General features: G+C 30.8%; 2 long non-coding RNA genes across 3 annotated transcripts in view; both read left to right on the top strand.

Moving 5' to 3' along the window:
- Nucleotides 1-3,505: 3,505 nt before the first annotated feature.
- Nucleotides 3,506-18,304, top strand: part of LOC120354821 — a 33,185-nt gene continuing 18,386 nt past the window's right edge. The window contains exon 1 of the long non-coding RNA XR_005573224.1: nucleotides 3,506-3,752. This is a non-coding gene — a long non-coding RNA (uncharacterized LOC120354821). The remainder of the gene's footprint in view (nucleotides 3,753-18,304) is intronic.
- Nucleotides 4,146-18,197, top strand: LOC120354820. Of its 2 annotated transcripts, XR_005573223.1 has the most exons (5): nucleotides 4,146-4,549; nucleotides 5,528-5,657; nucleotides 7,808-7,982; nucleotides 16,321-16,420; nucleotides 18,069-18,197. It is a non-coding gene; the product is annotated as an uncharacterized LOC120354820 (long non-coding RNA). The 2 variants fall into 2 exon arrangements; XR_005573222.1 differs by lacking the exons at nucleotides 4,146-4,549; nucleotides 5,528-5,657 and having other exon boundaries at nucleotides 7,278-7,982.

Genomic DNA, 18,304 nt, shown 5'->3' with positions numbered 1-18,304 from the left:
CAAAAAATAAAAATACGCTAACAAAAATTAACTATGAAGGGCTAATGGATGACTTAGATAAGGAAAACTGGAATTTCTTAGAAATGATCGATGGAAATAACATTGATGAAATGGTTGACGTTTTCATCGAAAAATTAGAATATAATCTTAATAAATACAAACAAAAAATTGAGCTTCCGCATAGGAAAAGACCATTAAAAAAGTGGATTACACCAAGCATGGTATGTGCGATGAGAAAGCGTGATAGAATGGCCAGTAAACTTAAAAATCAACCTTTTAATGTAACTCTAAAGGAGCAATATAGAAACTATAGAAATAACTTGAATACCTTGATCAGGAATGCTAAAATAGAATACTTTAATAACAAATTTCAATTGTGCAGGGGAAATACAAAGCAAACTTGGGAAAATATCAGAGAGATTCTAGAAATTAAGAGAAAGTCTGATACTGAACCAAACGTTGATGTTGGAAGTTTCAACGAGTTTTTTGTAAATGTAGGAGAAAAATATGCAGCCAACCTGCGACAGAACATACTTAATCAAGAAGTTCCAACATCTTTATCCAATCCTCCTGTAAATAGTTTTTATTTATATCCTACAAATTCTGTTGAGATCGGCCACATCATAAATACTTTGAATACCAATGCATCCCCAGGTTTAGATGGATTTACAGGCCACTTTCTGGAACAAATTGCTCCCTATATTGTTAGACCTTTGGAAATTATAATGAATAGTTGCTTCAGTCATGGATACTTTCCAAAACGCTTTAAAATTGCTAGAATTATACTAATACATAAATCGGGTGATAAATCAAATCCAGCGAATTACAGGCCTATTAGTTTATTAAGTAACCTGTCAAAAATAATGGAAAGACTTTTAAAAAAGAGATTGATGGACTATTTGAATAAGCAGGACATCATAGCAGCGAATCAGTTCGGATTCCAGCCAGGGAAATCAACTAAGGATGCTGTTATGTTGTTAGCAGATTTAGTTAACAGGAACTTCAATAAAGGATCCAAAACAGTTGCAATATTTCTAGATTTAGCTAAAGCTTTTGATACCATACCTCACTTAACTTTGATAAATAAGCTTGATGGCTGTGGAATACGTGGACTGGCTAAAAAATTAATTTTGAATTACCTGGAGGATAGAATGCAAATTATGACCTTAAACAATAGAACAGATACACGCAAGCTGAAAAGCTATGGCCTACCTCAAGGTACAGTCTTATCTCCCTTATTGTTCCTAATCTATTTAAATGATCTCCTCAAATTGAATATTCCAAACACAACAAAAATATCTTTTGCTGATGACACAGCGTTAATATTCACAGGTGAGTCATGGATGGAGGCATATGAGAATGCAAATAAAGGTTTAGCTCTGGCCAAGGCATGGTTTGATAATCACACTCTTACATTAAACTTGCTTAAAACTAAATTTATTGCTTTGTCCCCAACTTCGATCGGCGAGCCACCTCCTGATCTCTGTATTAGAATGCACGACCACAGAATCAATACCCCTATAGGTGAGACAAATTGTTTGTGTCAAAAAATAGAAAAAATAAATTCTATAAAATATTTAGGAGTAATGGTTGATTGCCACTTGAAGTGGAATTCTCATCTAGAGTATTTGATTTCCAAATTGAAATATCTGATATCGGTTTTCTACAAAATAAATTTATTGAATGATGTGAACATAATAAGAACCATCTATCATGCCTATGCTCATTCTTTGTTTCAGTATTGCATAGAGGTTTGGGGTGATACTTTTGACTCCCATTTCAATAAAATTTTCGTTTTACAAAAACATATAATCAGGGCAGCCCTTGGGAAACCTAGACTTTACCCTAGTAAATGTCTCTTCATAGAATTTGGAGTTCATACACTGAGACAGGTTTTTGTTAAAAACATCATAATTCACATAAATAGAAATAGAGAATTATTAACCCTAAATACCAATCCCTATAACATTCGCCCTTCAGTAAACAATTTATTCAATACATCATTTAACAGATTAACAATAAATAAACATCGATTCTCATTCTATGTAGAATTTTATGCCAATAGAGTCCCAAATCATTTTATAACTAGCAAACTTACAAAAAAGCTTCATATAGAAATTGATGAGTGGATCAAGAGAAATATTTATTTTCATCTCTGCTGATGATAAGCTGTTGTTCTCTTGGATGATAATGAAGATGTTCCTATTAGGTTGATAATTATTACGTTTTAGGATAGTTTTTTCTATTTTCTAATATTATGATGGTAATATTTGTCCTATTATATGTTGCTCTATTTTTGATGCATCAAAAGCCAAGTGCTTTTATCTCTTTGTTGTGATTGAATGCTTATTGTCCTAAAAATGTATTCTCATCTTTAGTTCATTCATTTATTTATTCAATTTGCCTTTTTAAGATTGATTTCGAAAAGACTAGTATCTCACGTTAACTTTTTTTTATGTCATGAGTGAATTCATCTTTATTTATTCATCTTTATTTATTTAATCTTTCCATCTTTAAACTCAAATTAAATTGTCTAAAATTTAAAGCCTTACAAAACTCTTTTTTGTCTATAAATAAAAATTATCTCTTTTATTTTATCCTTTCATTTTAAGCTATTCATTTACAAATTTATTTTTTTTCTATTCTTTTGTTTTTTGTATTGAATCTATTGCTGTAAATGCTGAAAATAGAAAATGCTTTTCCTTGCAAAATAGAACTCACTGCTGGCGCTCAAGTTGTACTTCTGCCGGCAGTGCCAAAAAAAGTTAATAAGGTGCTATTATTAGGCCAAGATAGGCTTACAAGTATTTTTATTTGATAATATTAAAAGTTGTATTGTGTCAAATTTTGTATATATTGTTTTTTGCACTTTGTTGCTTCAGTCTGCATAAGAATTTTGTATTTGTAATTTGTTTTTTGTCAATAGATAAATTCATTCATTCATTCATTCAAATTCATTCAATTCATTCATTCATTCATTCAAATCAATTTGAGTAGACTACTTTCCAATGTGGTTGTTGGATTTCATCTTTGTAATTTAGTTTGAGTAACCTACCTTTCTATGTGAATGTTTGATTTCAATGTATAGTAGCATTATCAAGTCAATCAGGCACACGTCTGTTTCCGAAGTATATCATTTTGTTTAATTATTTTTTTTAATTGTTGTTCCCCTCTTGACTACAGACTCGTCAGGGACGAGTCTTTCAGCGGGATGGTTGATGTGTCACCTGGTCATATGGGACATAAATATGAATCATATATTCATCTCATATTGATTTTAGAGTTTTCAAATAAAAAAAATTCAATTGACAGTGTTTTTGTCTTTGAACAATCTTTGTCATCGACAGAAAGATTGTTTATTTCATTTGTTGTCAAAATTTAACGTAGCTCCTCTTTTGTTTCTAATAACAAACGTGCCACTTGTGCGACAGATAAAAATATGTACTTGAAATGGCTCTCATGTTTGGCATTGACTGAGTTTATATTAATACCCAAATTTTAACTTTTGGAGAGAGCTCGTTCGTTAGGACTGTAAGTTAAGTCCGGCTGATCCAGTGAAAAAGGCTAGATTTAGTTTCGTTTTATAATACAGTTATTCTGTCACAGATCGGGCAGTTTCAAAATAATTGTATTGTTAAGGGAGACGGGTTCTGAGCCTATTCATTGGTTCAGTTAATATTTGTTCTTTTAAAATACTAAAGTCGCGATTAAACCAGTGGATGCCAAAAGGGGAAGCCATTTCAAAAAGGAAGGTGACTACTGGATCATTGTACTTAACGTAACTTTAATTCAATTAAAATATTAACTGCTTCTTATATTTGATAGAGCTTCTCAATCAGCGATCTATATAGCAGTCCATGTAGCATGTTTCCAGTTTTCTGCTGAAGGATAGAACATGCAACAAAAAATGTTTTGTTTCATGGTCAGGAATTTGCACTACCCTATTCAATTTTCAAACAAAAGGGAAGACAGCTTTTTGTCAGTGACATTTTGGGCTGAAAACAGGAATCCAACACTCGCCCTCTAACAGTCTCCTTCACTCACTCACTCTCTCTCCCTCTAACACACACTTTCTCACACCCACTCTCTCACTCACTCACACTTTCACTCTCTCTCACTCACACACACATACAGTCCCACACATACACAAACGCACATGCACCTACTTTCTACTTTCTATTTTCCAGTCACCACTATATTTCTCCACTATACGTGCTATAGTGTGTCCAACGGCCAACTCCAAGGTACGAAGTGGAGAGGGGATGATGGTTTGGTTTTGAATTTCTGAGACAAGACAAGAGTTCTTCCATTCGAGAATTTCTGTTTGTTAGTTCACTTTTCACTACGGTTTAAACTTTAAAGCTTTAAAGTGGATGACATATCGCACAGTGCGCTCCAGTAATCCAGTGAGATAGTTAGTTGTAGTGTATAGGTTTGTTTTAATTATTGAGTTTCTATCTGTTGTTTCTCCTGTTTCCTGTGTTCTTCATTTTTGTCTTCGTTCCTCTTCGTTACTGTGTCTGCTCCTGAGTCTACAGTGTCAGTGCAGGTAAATGAAAACTACAACCATATTTTTTTATTACGGTACCAACTTGATTTATTGTATTGGAAACAAAATTGTTTTGAAAATTCTTATTTGATGTCGTCAGATCCAGTATTGTCAGAAGTTTCAAATAGATTTGGAAATGAAGTCGTCTTTCTTTATAATTTTCTCAATTTTTAAATAATTTACAAATATTGCCCACTTCTTATTTATCTACAAATTATTTGAAATAGTATCAACTCTATTTTTAATGTTGAGTTAGAATGAATCAAAATTTCATGCAATCGCTTTTGATCTTTCACTCAGTCTGATAGCTTATTAAGAAAATACCTATAGTTGAATGAATCCACAGTTATTTTCTCTTCAAAAATGTTCTATGTCTATCCCATTTTATGAAAAATATTCAAATTTTGAACACTAGTTGTTCACTGCTTTTGGAATTTGAATTTGGGATACAATATTCCTGAATAGGACACTCCTTGTTTTTATAATCTTTGATCACTTGGTAGAGAGTTACTGGGAAGGATATTTTTAATATTCTTTCCAAAGAATGGACATTGATATGTCCAAAGCTCCGCCAATTTATGTAGATGCATTACAATATTATCTTGTATAGGTAGTTATTCCAAATTGATTTTTTTTCATACCATTGTACAGTTCAATAATTTTTTTCTAAGTTTATGTTATGTAAATTCATCTAAAACTTTGCTGTATTGTAAGCTATTGTATAAGTTTAGTGTAGGCCTATAAGCCAGTATATATTGTAATCTACATAAATAAAGTAATTAATCAATCAAGCTTCATTTTATGTTATCAGGAAACTTTTGACATTTTCTTTTCCCTTTTAATATTGAATCCCTAATTTCAATCAACTCATTTTTTTAATAGTAATACGGTACCAAAGTTACGAGAATTTTTCTAATTTAATTGCTATCTTTAATTAAAAAAATCATGACCTAATTTCAGTTATTGTTTCTATTACAGCGAAGAAGCGAGTCCAAACAGCAGTGAAATAACAAGAGCTTGCATAGATGAGGAAATATCATCAGATAATCTTTACTTCCATTGAGAGAGATGGACAATTTCCAGTCAGAATGGGAGGAGAAAATCGTTTGTGAGTAACTCCAGCAATATATAATATTTTATATAATAAATATTTCTTGAATAGAAATAAAAAATAAAAATCTAAGTACACTTTTTTAAAATTTTTAATATACCTACGACATGTTTTGGCCATGATGCCATTATCATGTAATTGAATAGAAAATAGCATTAAATAAATACTATCACAAGCTACTTATTCCTGATCACTTATGCTAGTACATTGATATGATTTTCCAGACTAGGACTATAAATTTTAAATTTATATTTGCATGATTTTATCAAAAATAGGGTTATTGATGTCCAATTGAATTAAATTTATTATTTTACCTCTTATTAATTTTGCCGGCGCATAAATGTGAAATTCGTCTTTAACATTCCAGTGCAGGTTTCAGGGCCCCAGTTTTACACTTATATTTCCATGATTAAACTGAGATAAAATAATAAATTCAGTTCAATTGGACATCAATAATCCTTTTTTTATAAAATCATGCAAATTCAACTGGATGGCTAGTTAGAGTAAGTGATAATGAACCGGTCTAATTATCACTTACTCTAACGAGCCATCCAGTTGAATTTGCATGATTTTATAAAAAAAGGATTATTGATGTCCAATTGAACTGAATTTATTATTTTATCTCTGTTTAATCATGGAAATATAAGTGTAAAACTGGGGCCCTGAAACCTGCACTGAATGTTAAAGACGAATTTCACATTTATGCGCCGGCAAAATTAATAAGAGATAAAATAATAAATTTAATTCAATTGGACATCAATAACCCTATTTTTGATAAAATCATGCAAATATAAATTTAAAATTTATAGTCCTAGTCTGGAAAATCAGTTCTGGAAAAAGTTCTAATCTCGACCGGGGGCAAAAGTTTTTGACCACAGCACAATCACATAGATATGGTCTTTCAGAGGAGACGATAAGCCGACGGTCTTGACTAACTAAAAAGTAGTCACCTCTCATCATCATCCCTCTCACTCATTACCCACGCACAAGCCTAAGCTTATGTGGGCATCATCCTCAGTATTATTATTATTATTATCATTATTAAATATAAATTCAAAATTAACAGTTTGAAAAATCATATGAATGTACTAGCTATGATCAGAAATAAGAAGCTTGTAATAGTATCTATTCAATGTTATTTTTTATTCATTTTATTTTATTCAATCACATGATAATGGTATCAAGGTCGAAACATTTCGTAAATAAACAATTTAAAAAAAGGGTACTTGGAGTTTTATTTTTTATTTCTATTTAAGAACAGCCCCAACGAAAAAATATTATATAGGTATGTCTTGATTTATTCATTCAATTAGTTATTTATCCATTTAGTGTATTATCCGATAAGTAGCCTACACCAAAGTCAAAGACGATGTGGTTTACAATCTAGGTATGGTACATTATGCTCATGCCTTGTTATACAAAGTGTTTCAGAGGAGTATTTTAAACTTTTAATTCAAAAAAGGAACGCATCTACCGATACAATTTCCAATGAATAGAAAAGGATCTCTTATCAAATTTATAACTTTTTTCTTTTAGAGACATTATGATGACATGAATCGATTATTCCCAACGCAAAATTTGTTTGGATATTCAACAGAATTAGTAAAATATTTTCAACTTCAATGTTTATTAGAATTCGCAAGGTTTTGGAAGGAATATAACTGAATATTTAATAATAACCTTGTATCTTGAAAGGATAGAACTTGTGTAAAGTTCAATGCTGAGAAAATTTAATGACCATTATTCTTTAAAATTAACTCAAACCGTGGAAATCGTGATTACATGAAGACATAACATTGAATTGTCAAATACTGTAACTGTATGTTTGGATCTCTTCAACTAATAGGAAATATAACCCCTATAGTGAGTATAGTTATGAAATTTTCTGTTAATTTGTATTGAACATAGGGAGTCTAAGAGTGCAGGGCCCCCACGCGCGCATTTTACTGCATCATTTTTGGAACGTCATCTGAGAGACATCGTAGATTTCTTTCAGCTTCTTTCCTAGAATAATCTTACTATAAGTTAAACAGAACTGAGCTCCACTCAAAAATAACGTTTTTGCGGAATGAATGTCCTTCATTTCGCAAACCATTTATGACTGATCATTTTACACAGTACTAATAAAATTGTTTTGATTTTTTTAGATAAAGCATATGAGGACAGTGGGGAGCGCTAATATTGGCCAATGTGTCAATAATATCTTGAGAAGATTAATGATTGATGAGCTGGCCATGAAATAATTCTCATATACTGGCCGTGCATCAAACGGGAACACAAAAACTCCATTTCATGGGAGTGAGATATCGAAATGCATACTGAGTAAGTAGGCTACCGTATTCCTTTATAGTCGAATATATGACATTTTTGGTTATGTAAATATGGATGTTACTTATTTTTATTGTATGTTAATTTATATGTTAGCAAGGTTAGCGTTTTAGGCCATATTTACACTGCACTGTAGTAGATGTATTTTCAAACCATATTTGTTTTTCAAACCATACCTGTAGGTACCTATGTACGAATAAAAACAAACAGAAATTCAAGTACCATTTTAAAATTAGCATATTTTTCTTAAAAATAAAAATATTAGAATATTATTTCTATATTATAGGTACTATTCCTATTTTTCTTAGATTTATATTTTTATGTATTATTCAAGAGTAGCCCTAAAGAAAAAAGACTATAGGTATGTTTTTTCCCAGTACAGTAATGCGTTCACAATAGCTTGCTCAAAGTTGCAACCATATTAGTCCAGTCAATATAGACATGAAAAAGGGGACCTGCTGGCAGTTTATATTCTATTTCTGATTTTTAATAACTATATTTTTTGATACATCAATGAAATTTAAACTTGAACTTTCAGCAGTAAAAACTTAAAAACATTTTGGGACATTATCCATTACCTAGGTATCAATATTTGGCAATAAAATAGTTTTGGGAAAGCCTGCTATTGTTTCCCAATTATATTTATATTATTTGAGATTGTATCCACAAATGGATAGATAAGTTCAGAACCAACCAATATTTTCATGATTATATTTTTCTTATAAATAAAAATATTAGAATATTATTTCTATATTATACTATTCCTATTTTTCTTAGATTTCTATTTTTATGTATTATTCAAGAGTAGTCTTGTGCTATAAAGATACAGAGTGGCCCAAAAACCTTGTGTTTCTGATTATTTATCCAGTTTTCAGTTATTTCCTACAAATCCAGTACCTAATCGGACAGAGAAATTCGTTCTCGCCTTTTTCAGATGATGGAATTCTGAAAAAAATGAGACCACTCGGAACTCTTTATCTTTAATAAGAGAACCGTACTGAGTTACAATTTTTCAAAAATGAGTAAAATTTCAAGGAAAAAATCAACTTTGTTGAATTTTAGTTTTTGATTATCAATATCTTCTGATTTTTACCATTCAAATCTTGCCGTGCTACCAATTTCTCCTAAATCGGTTGGATAGCATGTTTCACCTATTAACCTAAGGATAGTTATTGGCTCCAACGTAATAGATTCTTGATAAACTATGAATGGATCTATTGCCTATGAATGAGAAATCCAGTTTTCAGAGCAAACCAACTTATAATCTTCAGAAGAATTTTGGCAATATACTATACAAATACACAAAGAACAATACCTTACACACCTAAGCATCTAAAGTCACTACAAGCTAAATACTTATCCAATTATGTAGTTGAAAAAACAATGGCTATAGGCTTGTATACACAAGAAACAAATTATAGACAAAATAGAACACTATAAACTGTTCAAAACTCAATTTAAAACATTAAAAATTCACTTAAACAGAAAAATATTCAGAGAGCACCAAATTACAACACACATAGCCAGCCATCATTTTTAGAGAGAAGGCCAGCACAAAGAACAGAGCAAAGACAACTCAAACCAGTGACGACTTCACGGACACGTCACCAAAAAATTATAAATTACAAGTTTAGAATTCACATTTTACATTTGTTCTCAATAAAACTTTATTTTGAAACTATTATTTTAAATTTTTATATATCATCTCTATTTAAATAATCCATTTATCTGTTAATTCTGTCAACTCAGCCTCGGTGACACCATGGAACATGCAACACAATCATTTACGATAAATTCTCAGTCAAAAAGTTGTCCGTAATCAATTACTCTGATATTTACTATAAAGTTTTATAGATCTCGAATTGAAGATTCGATTCCAATTGAGAAAAAATGTAATATTACAAATACCCCCCTCTTGACATAAAAAATTTTACTGTTTGAAAATTTAAAGAAAAAAATTACATTGACCCAAATGGAAATTTTTGAATTGTAAATTCGAGAACAGTAACAATTTTTCTATAAGAACATTACATGTTGTCCTATAATATTGAAAATTATTATAAAAATTCATCAATAGCATTTGTTATATGTTTCCAAACAATATTTCAAAGTATAGAATATCAAAATTACTTTTGATTTAGCTTTATAATTTAAAGGAAAATATCTCAACAGAAAGTTTAATATATAAAGAATAGTTTTTTGAAATTGCACATAAATTTAATAGATAGAAAAATTCAATTTTTATTGCATAAAAAAAAATTTAGTATGTTGAATAAAAAATTTATTATTATTTTTTTTTTATGAATTGATGAATTGTTATATTTAATTTTCACATAAAATTTCAATAAATCAAAAAATGTTCATTTCTTTCACTATTGACGCGGTTGATTTTATCGATGCAAATTTTGGAAAACAGTCCGTTAAGGCACTCAGTATGATTTTCAGTTAAGTGTGACTCCAGTGTGATGACATCAGTGTTGGGCTGATCCGAATACTCGTAGTGTTGGGCTGATCTGGATGCACGTAGTGTTGGGCTGATGCTTGTAGTCGACTGATGCATATCAAACTCGATACAGGTGACATCTCAGTTAGCATTGCCTCATGCTTGTAGTAGACGGCTGCATACCAAACTCGATACAGATGACATCTCAATTAGCATTGCCTCATGCTTGTAGTAGACGGCTGCATACCAAACTCGATACAGAGTCACGTAAATTTTGTATCATATTTGTAATTATACAATGTACATTTCAGGCTTGAAATGACAATGTAATTTGTTTTTTGGAAAAGAGATAGACGCTGCATACAGGATTAACTTAGGTGAGGATTAATTTAGGTAAGGTTTGGTTTTTTGATATTTTCAGCTTTCAAGGTTTAGAGTTCTGCATACAGGAATAATTTAGGAGAGGATTTTTGAATCAATTCTTTCATGATACTGTGACTGTTATTCTGAATTCAAAGTTGCAAACGTGAACATGGATGGCAATTACCTCCAGGTAATGTAGTAGTGTTGAAGTTTGAGTTACATGGTCAGCAATAAGCGTTGGTATTGTCATCAACATTGGCACAGGCATTGGCATCGGCGTAGGCATCAGCGTAGATATTGGCATTGGCATCAGCACAGGCATCGGCGTAGTTATTGGTGTAGATATTAGTGTAGATATTAGTGTAGATATTGGCGTTGATATTGGCGTTCACATTGACATCAGAGCAGATATTGGCGTAGTTATTGGTGTAGATATTGACATCAGAGCAGATATTGGCGTTGATATTGGTGTAGGCATCAGCGTAGATAGTGGCGTAGTTATTAGTGTAGATATTAGTGTAGATATTGGCGTTGATATTGGTGTAGGCATCAGCATAGATATTGGCATAGTTATTGGTGTAGATATTTGTGTAGGCATCAGCGTAGATATTGGCGTTGATATTGGCGTTGATGTTGACATCAGAGCAGATATTGGCGTTGATATTGGCATAGGCATCAGTGTAGATATTGGCGTAGTTATTGGTGTAGATATTAGTGTAGATATTAGTGTAGATATTGGCGTTGACATTGATGTAGGCATCAGCGTAGATATTGGTGTAGACATCAGTGTAGATATTGGTGTAGATATTCAATTGATGAGTCACACTAGTTCGAAAATCACCCAAATGTTCTTAACACTCTTCATGGCATTCACTTGTCGTCAATTTCGAGATTCACGTGATAATTATTTCAATATTAATGTCCATGCTGTACCTGTTATCTTGAAATGCTTATAAACTAAAAGGAAAATTTTGATTAGGCTATCAATACAATCTAATACACATGAAAATTATTTCTAAGTATATAATCAATATAAAATTGAAATTTGTTAACATCTTATTATACATTCAGCAATACATATATTGTGAAATTTGGAGACATCAATTACAAAATTTTAATAGAAAAAAAATAATTTCATTTTCATTTATTCATTGTTCAAATATTTTATAAAAAGCAAATTATTCAATATTATTAATCATCCTTTGTTGGATACTATAGTTTATTTCGACTTTTCAATGTTCTAAACACAAACTACATTTCATGACAAAACTTTACTATCAATCATTAAACAAGAAAACATTCAAAACATCAATAATATTTTGCTTCAAAGGCAATCAATATACATAAGTAATCTGCATCTATGGCAATCAACATTAGTAATCAACACAAAAAATATTATCTCATTACTGCCTCTCTAAGTCATAACCTCTGTTATTCCTTCTTTAGGCAATAATGGGTTTCCATCTCAAAAAACAATCACATACCAGCAAAATTCTAATCAGCAAACCCCACTAAAAATTCTACATACACTCCAGCATCCATTTCAAACGATAATCAATCATATCAAAATTTATAGAATAAACAGTTTAAAAAAAAAAAATAGAAAAAGACATCAATTACAAAAACTTTAGTGAAATTTTAACCTTTAAGTCATTTCAATTAATAATATGACAAGACGTTTTTATTTAATGAAAACATTATTATTCAAGTTAACTTTCATTAATACATCTCATATATATGGTGACACAATTCCTTAATACTTTCAAATTTTAAGGTTTATTATTATAACAAAAGAATTTATACATAAGATTAAATTTCAGCATGTTCTAAATTGAACCATTTATTTTTTAAATAAATTCAGAATTTGAAAACTGTATAATAAGTACAAACATTTTAAGATTACAATACAAAGACGATCAAGATGGATAATGGGTAAATAAGTTCCCTAAAAAATACAAACAAGAGAAAAAGAAAATTGGGTAAATAAATTTCCTAAATAATACAAAGAAGAGAAAGATTAATTAGAGCCTATCCTACATGTCAGTACTGAACTTTCATAAGGAAGTATATTTAATAAAATATACTGAAAATGAGAAAATGGGACATAAATTTGCTCTGAAAAACCTAGTTACCTAATATGATACTTGACAAGAAAAATAGACATAATAAAATATGTAATACATGATGAAAAAATATACCACAAACAATTATTTACACTACAATGGATAGATTTTAGAAAAGTTAAGTTTTATCAACAATTTAAAGATTAGGAAAATAAGCTACTATTTTAACTTCCAAAATTATTTCAGAAAAAATACAAATTTAAATGACTATGGACAAGATTGGTTAATATATGCATCATAGAAGAATTTTACTGAACATTACACAAAGACAGGAAAGAATCGAAATTTGAAAAGATTAATGGCCAAGAAAAATAGGCTACAGGAAAGAAAAAAGACACAATTATGGACTCTTACCATACACTGCATAGCGATTATGCTATTCTGAATCCCGGCATAACACAGGATTCCTAATCATAACATAGTGCTGGGGAATACCCTTTCATCATGTGATTCACAGTCATCATCTTGTAAATAAGCAACTTGAAACAACCTTTGAATACTAACACATCAATGGAAACTTTGTGCTTTGTTTTCTTCAAGAACATGATTTTATTCATGGGTTCATTTGTTTCAACAAAGCCATTTTGCTCACAAAAGTCAGTGATGTTCACTAGATAATGCTTTGCATACACCTTTTCAATTTTCAGTTGAAAGTTGAATTCATCAACTTGATTCAAAGCAAGATTCATTTTGTTTACATTGTTCCTAACCTCTACAGAAACCTGTCTCATGTAATCATTCACTTTGTTTATAGTTTTCCTAACCTTCAATGTAGCAATATTACTTTCATGATAGTTGACTTTCAGTGAAGACAACTCCCTACCTACTTCTTTACTCAATTCTACTATCTCATTAGGGTTGACTTTTTCAACAGTAACTAGGCCTACATTGTCAGAAACTTGAATGAGTTGATCTTGTATCTTAACACTACTATTATCATGCTTCAATTTGCTTTCATCTTTATGATTTTTAATCAATGTCTCATGTGCATCTTTCAATAGAAGGTTTATACTAACCTGCTCTAGTCTTATACTAGTACATTCTTGCTTCATATCATCAAACCTAGCACTTTGATCTTGTTTCAAATTATCAATCTTAGCATTTTTCTTATCAAACTTAACATTTTGCTCATCAAATCTAGCATTTAGCTCATCAAACCTAGCATTTTGCTCATCAAACCTAGCATTTTGCTCATCAAACTTTTGTGTTAAGAATGCTATAAGATTCAGATCATTTTTAATGTTTGCCATTTTGCTAGTCTGCACAGATAATATATTCATTAGGACTTGATCTCTCTTGACCGATTTCCCACTCAGCAGTATACCATTCATAACCTATCAAGACATCTATCCTAAACATAATTTCTATAACCAGGGATTTCATGGTGTACCATTTGGGACATATTTATTTTGTAATTCGGTCCCACCACAGGGGTAACATTTGCCGTGCTACCAATTTCTCCTAAATCGGTTGGATAGCATGTTTCACCTATTAACCTAAGGATAGTTATCAGCTCCAACGTAATAGATTCTTGATAAACTATGAATGGATCTATCGCCTATGAATGAGAAATCCAGTTTTCAGAGCAAACCAACCTATAATCTTCAGAAGAATTTTGGCAATATACTATACAAATACACAAAGAACAATACCTTACACACCTAAGCATCTAAAGTCACTACAAGCTAAATACTTATCCAATTATGTAGTTGAAAAAACAATGGCTATAGGCTTGTATACACAAGAAACAAATTATAGACAAAATAGAACACTATAAACTGTTCAAAACTCAATTTAAATCATTAAAAATTCACTTAAACAGAAAAATATTCAGAGAGCACCAAATTACAACACACATAGCCAGCCATCATTTTTAGAGAGAAGGCCAGCACAAAGAACAGAGCAAAGACAACTCAAACCAGTGACGACTTCACAGACACATCACCAAAAAATTATAAATTACAAGTTTAGAATTCACATTTTACATTTGTTCTCAATAAAACTTTATTTTGAAACTATTATTTTAAATTTTTATATATCATCTCTATTTAAATAATCCATTTATCTGTTAATTCTGTCAACTCAGCCTCGGTGAAACCATGGAACATGCAACACAATCATTTACGATAAATTCTCAGTCAAAAAGTTGTCCGTAATGGATTAATCTGATATTTACTATAAAGTTTTATAGATCTTGAATTGAAGATTCGATTCCAATCGAGAAAAAATGTAATATTACAATCTATATGAGATAGAGCACTCTACCTGATCTCAGATTGTGGAGCACAAAATCACGACCAGAGAGAATTCGAATTTCTCATTTAAATGGGAACAATTGGATGATATTGATGATCAAAAACTGAAATTCATCAAAATTAATTTCTTCTCAAAATTTTACTCGTTCTTGGAAAATTCAACTCAGTACTCATTGGAGAGTTGAGAATAATATCATTTATTCAGAATTTCATAATCTTAAAAAAAGGCTACAGCGAGTTCTTCTGTCCGATTACTGGATATGTTGGAAGTAGCTGAGAACTGAACAAATAACTGAAAATACAAGTTTTTGGGCCACTCTGTATCTAGTAAAGGAAATTTTGCATGAAAAATTGGTTCTGGATTTTTCTTCTGTATCCGCACAATATATTAAGAAATCAGAACTACAATTTAAATTGCAAGCACTATATATATAGTGACTGGACTATTCTGGTAATCACAACACTAGGATTAAAGGTGGCATTCTAGCCGCGGTTAACACTTCTGCCAGTTCACTCATTCGTCAAACTTCTTGTAACATATCCAACATTGGAACTGTACCTTAGAACAAGAATCAATAATTCTAAAATTTGAAATTTTGAGACAAGAGCATTTAAGAAATTAAATCAAAATTATCTATAGCATTGAAATGCTATTTTTTGTCATAAAATTATCTATTAGGCTATAACTAGTTCTACAATTAAGAGCATAACAATAATTCTTATGGTCTATTGTAAGGCTGAACCTATGCTGCTTCTTGCTCATTGATGCGGGGGATCAAGGTTTTGCTAAAATATTTTCATTTTCATACCATACGAGAATGTTATTTTATTAGAATTTTTTTGTGGCAATTTTGCAGTATTTTTGCATCAATAGGATTCTGTGTTTCTCTTGAATAAATTCTGACTTATGATTATATGGGTTGAAGTTTGAAAAAAAAAACATTTGTTTACATTTTAAGAGAATTAAAGATGTTGGTAATCTCCAAGAGGTATATTTCATCATGAGTTCAATAATATTGATGCAATTTTTAATTTGCCACCTATTATGTAAAATAAGGTGATCTAGTAGCCCATTGTTTGCTATACTATCACTATGACTGTATATATCAATGTATTGCTATATTATTTCTTATCCAATTTTGTTACAGTTGCTGTTCAAACGTTTTTTGGTGACATTGCAATTGAAGTGAAATATGAATCGTTGGCGTCGAAATGGTTTCAACAAGCCAGAACAAGGTTGTTGAGAAGGTGAGTGAACAATTTTTTATTGTTTGAAATTACAACGTAAATTATTTAGGGGATCATTTCTAACCATGATTTTTTGTTATTGATGAAAAAGTATGGAATAATCATGAATTAGTGGTCCCAATACATCTGGAAAAATTCCAAATCAGTTACTTGAATCAAAGAAGAATCCATCATTTCGTCCACTTCACCGCTTGCTCCCAATACTCTTTTCCAATTTCTTCTACATGTTTGCTTTTTTGCATCCAATATCTAATCACTGCTATCCAAAGACGGAACCTCCTTCAAACACAGTTTTTCAACAACCTTTGAAATTCAACGATACATATGCACATATACAGAGTGAGTCATATGTATGGAAACCCTTCAATAATTTGGAGACTGTTGTAGATATAATACTGTAACTTCCAGGATAAGTTATTGATAGAATACTCTACCTTTTAATGTACAACTGAGTTCCAACCCCTCATAAGGGGTTTACTTGGGGGTTGTAACTGGAATATTTGAAATGTAAACACCCATTGTGTGGTTAATCATTGTAAAGGTATTATTAAAACAAGAAAGGTGGCATCAATAAGAATGTTCTATGATACTTGTATCCACAATGGCGGCTGATTGAAGTTTTAGTTTTTAAAGAGATGAGGGGTTGTAACTCAAATATTTAAATGTAAACACCCAATGTGTGGTATATAATTTTAAAGGCCTTTTTTAAACAAGAATGATGACATCAATGAAAATGTTCTATGATACTTTTATCAAAAATGGGGGCTGATCTAGTTCTAGTTTTTATAGAAATGATTGATAAAAGTATTAAAACTTAAAACAACACTTTTTCAATGAATAACGAAACACATTGAAAAACTGATTATTTATTTAGTAATCTGTTACATTTAATTTCAAATGATGCTCGAAATGCTCCCCTTCTCTCGTTTGACAGTGTGCCAAACTGTCATAAATGTGAATGATATGTCCTTTTGAAGGCCTAAGTCAACCCCTTATGAGGGGTTGAAGTTCATTTATGTATGTCAAAAGGTAGAGTATTTGACCAATAACTTATCCTGAAAGTTACAGTATGTATAACAGACTCCAATTTATAAAAGTTTTTTGCATGATATTTTTGAAATGGCATGGATATCACTCCAAGAACCATATGGTACCTTGCCCTTAAGTTTTTTCGAGGACACGTAGACAAAGCTAGAAGACAAAAATAACTATATCTCAGTAATTTATTATAGGAATTTACAAAATCAGGCATAATTCTCTTGAGAATTGGAAGCTCTGAATTTTACTCATCATACACATTTCCATTGAACCATGATTCAGACAGTAAACTTAAATTTAAAACTTTAATGTAGACATGATTCCATTCTAAATTTCTAAGGAAAATGTTCATCCATTAAATAAATATGGTGATTATTTTTAAAAAATTAAATGCCGGATTACATGAAAACTATGGAGGATTCAGAATATACCTTGAAGAATAGAATACCGTGGTTGTGGTAGTACTGATGTATGTATTTTTGGGACACTCTGTATGATTTGATAAGCTACATAATCAGCATTCTGAGAATAGATTACCGAGAAATTTCATATTTTACTCATAATAACCTATTAAGTTATCCCACTAAACTGTACATTTCATATTTTACAGGACCAAGAGCAGAGAGACTACGCCTCATGAAGCTCAAATCGAGGACGATAGCAGTTCAAAGTAAAAATATATAATAAGTTAAAAATTAAAAGTTCAATTTTTGTAATATTTAATAAAAATCATTGCATTTTATTGAAAATAATGTTTTCTTATTTACATTTTTCGCTCATAATGATATACTCTGGAATTGAGCTTTAAAGAAAATAAACTAATATAGATATTAATATATAATATTT

The sequence above is a fragment of the Nilaparvata lugens genome, chromosome X (genome assembly GCF_014356525.2).
Source record: "Nilaparvata lugens isolate BPH chromosome X, ASM1435652v1, whole genome shotgun sequence".
Lineage (NCBI taxonomy): Eukaryota > Metazoa > Arthropoda > Insecta > Hemiptera > Delphacidae > Nilaparvata > Nilaparvata lugens.
The sequence above is the reverse complement of the archived record's forward strand: the minus strand, read 5'-3'. Positions and strand labels throughout refer to the sequence as shown.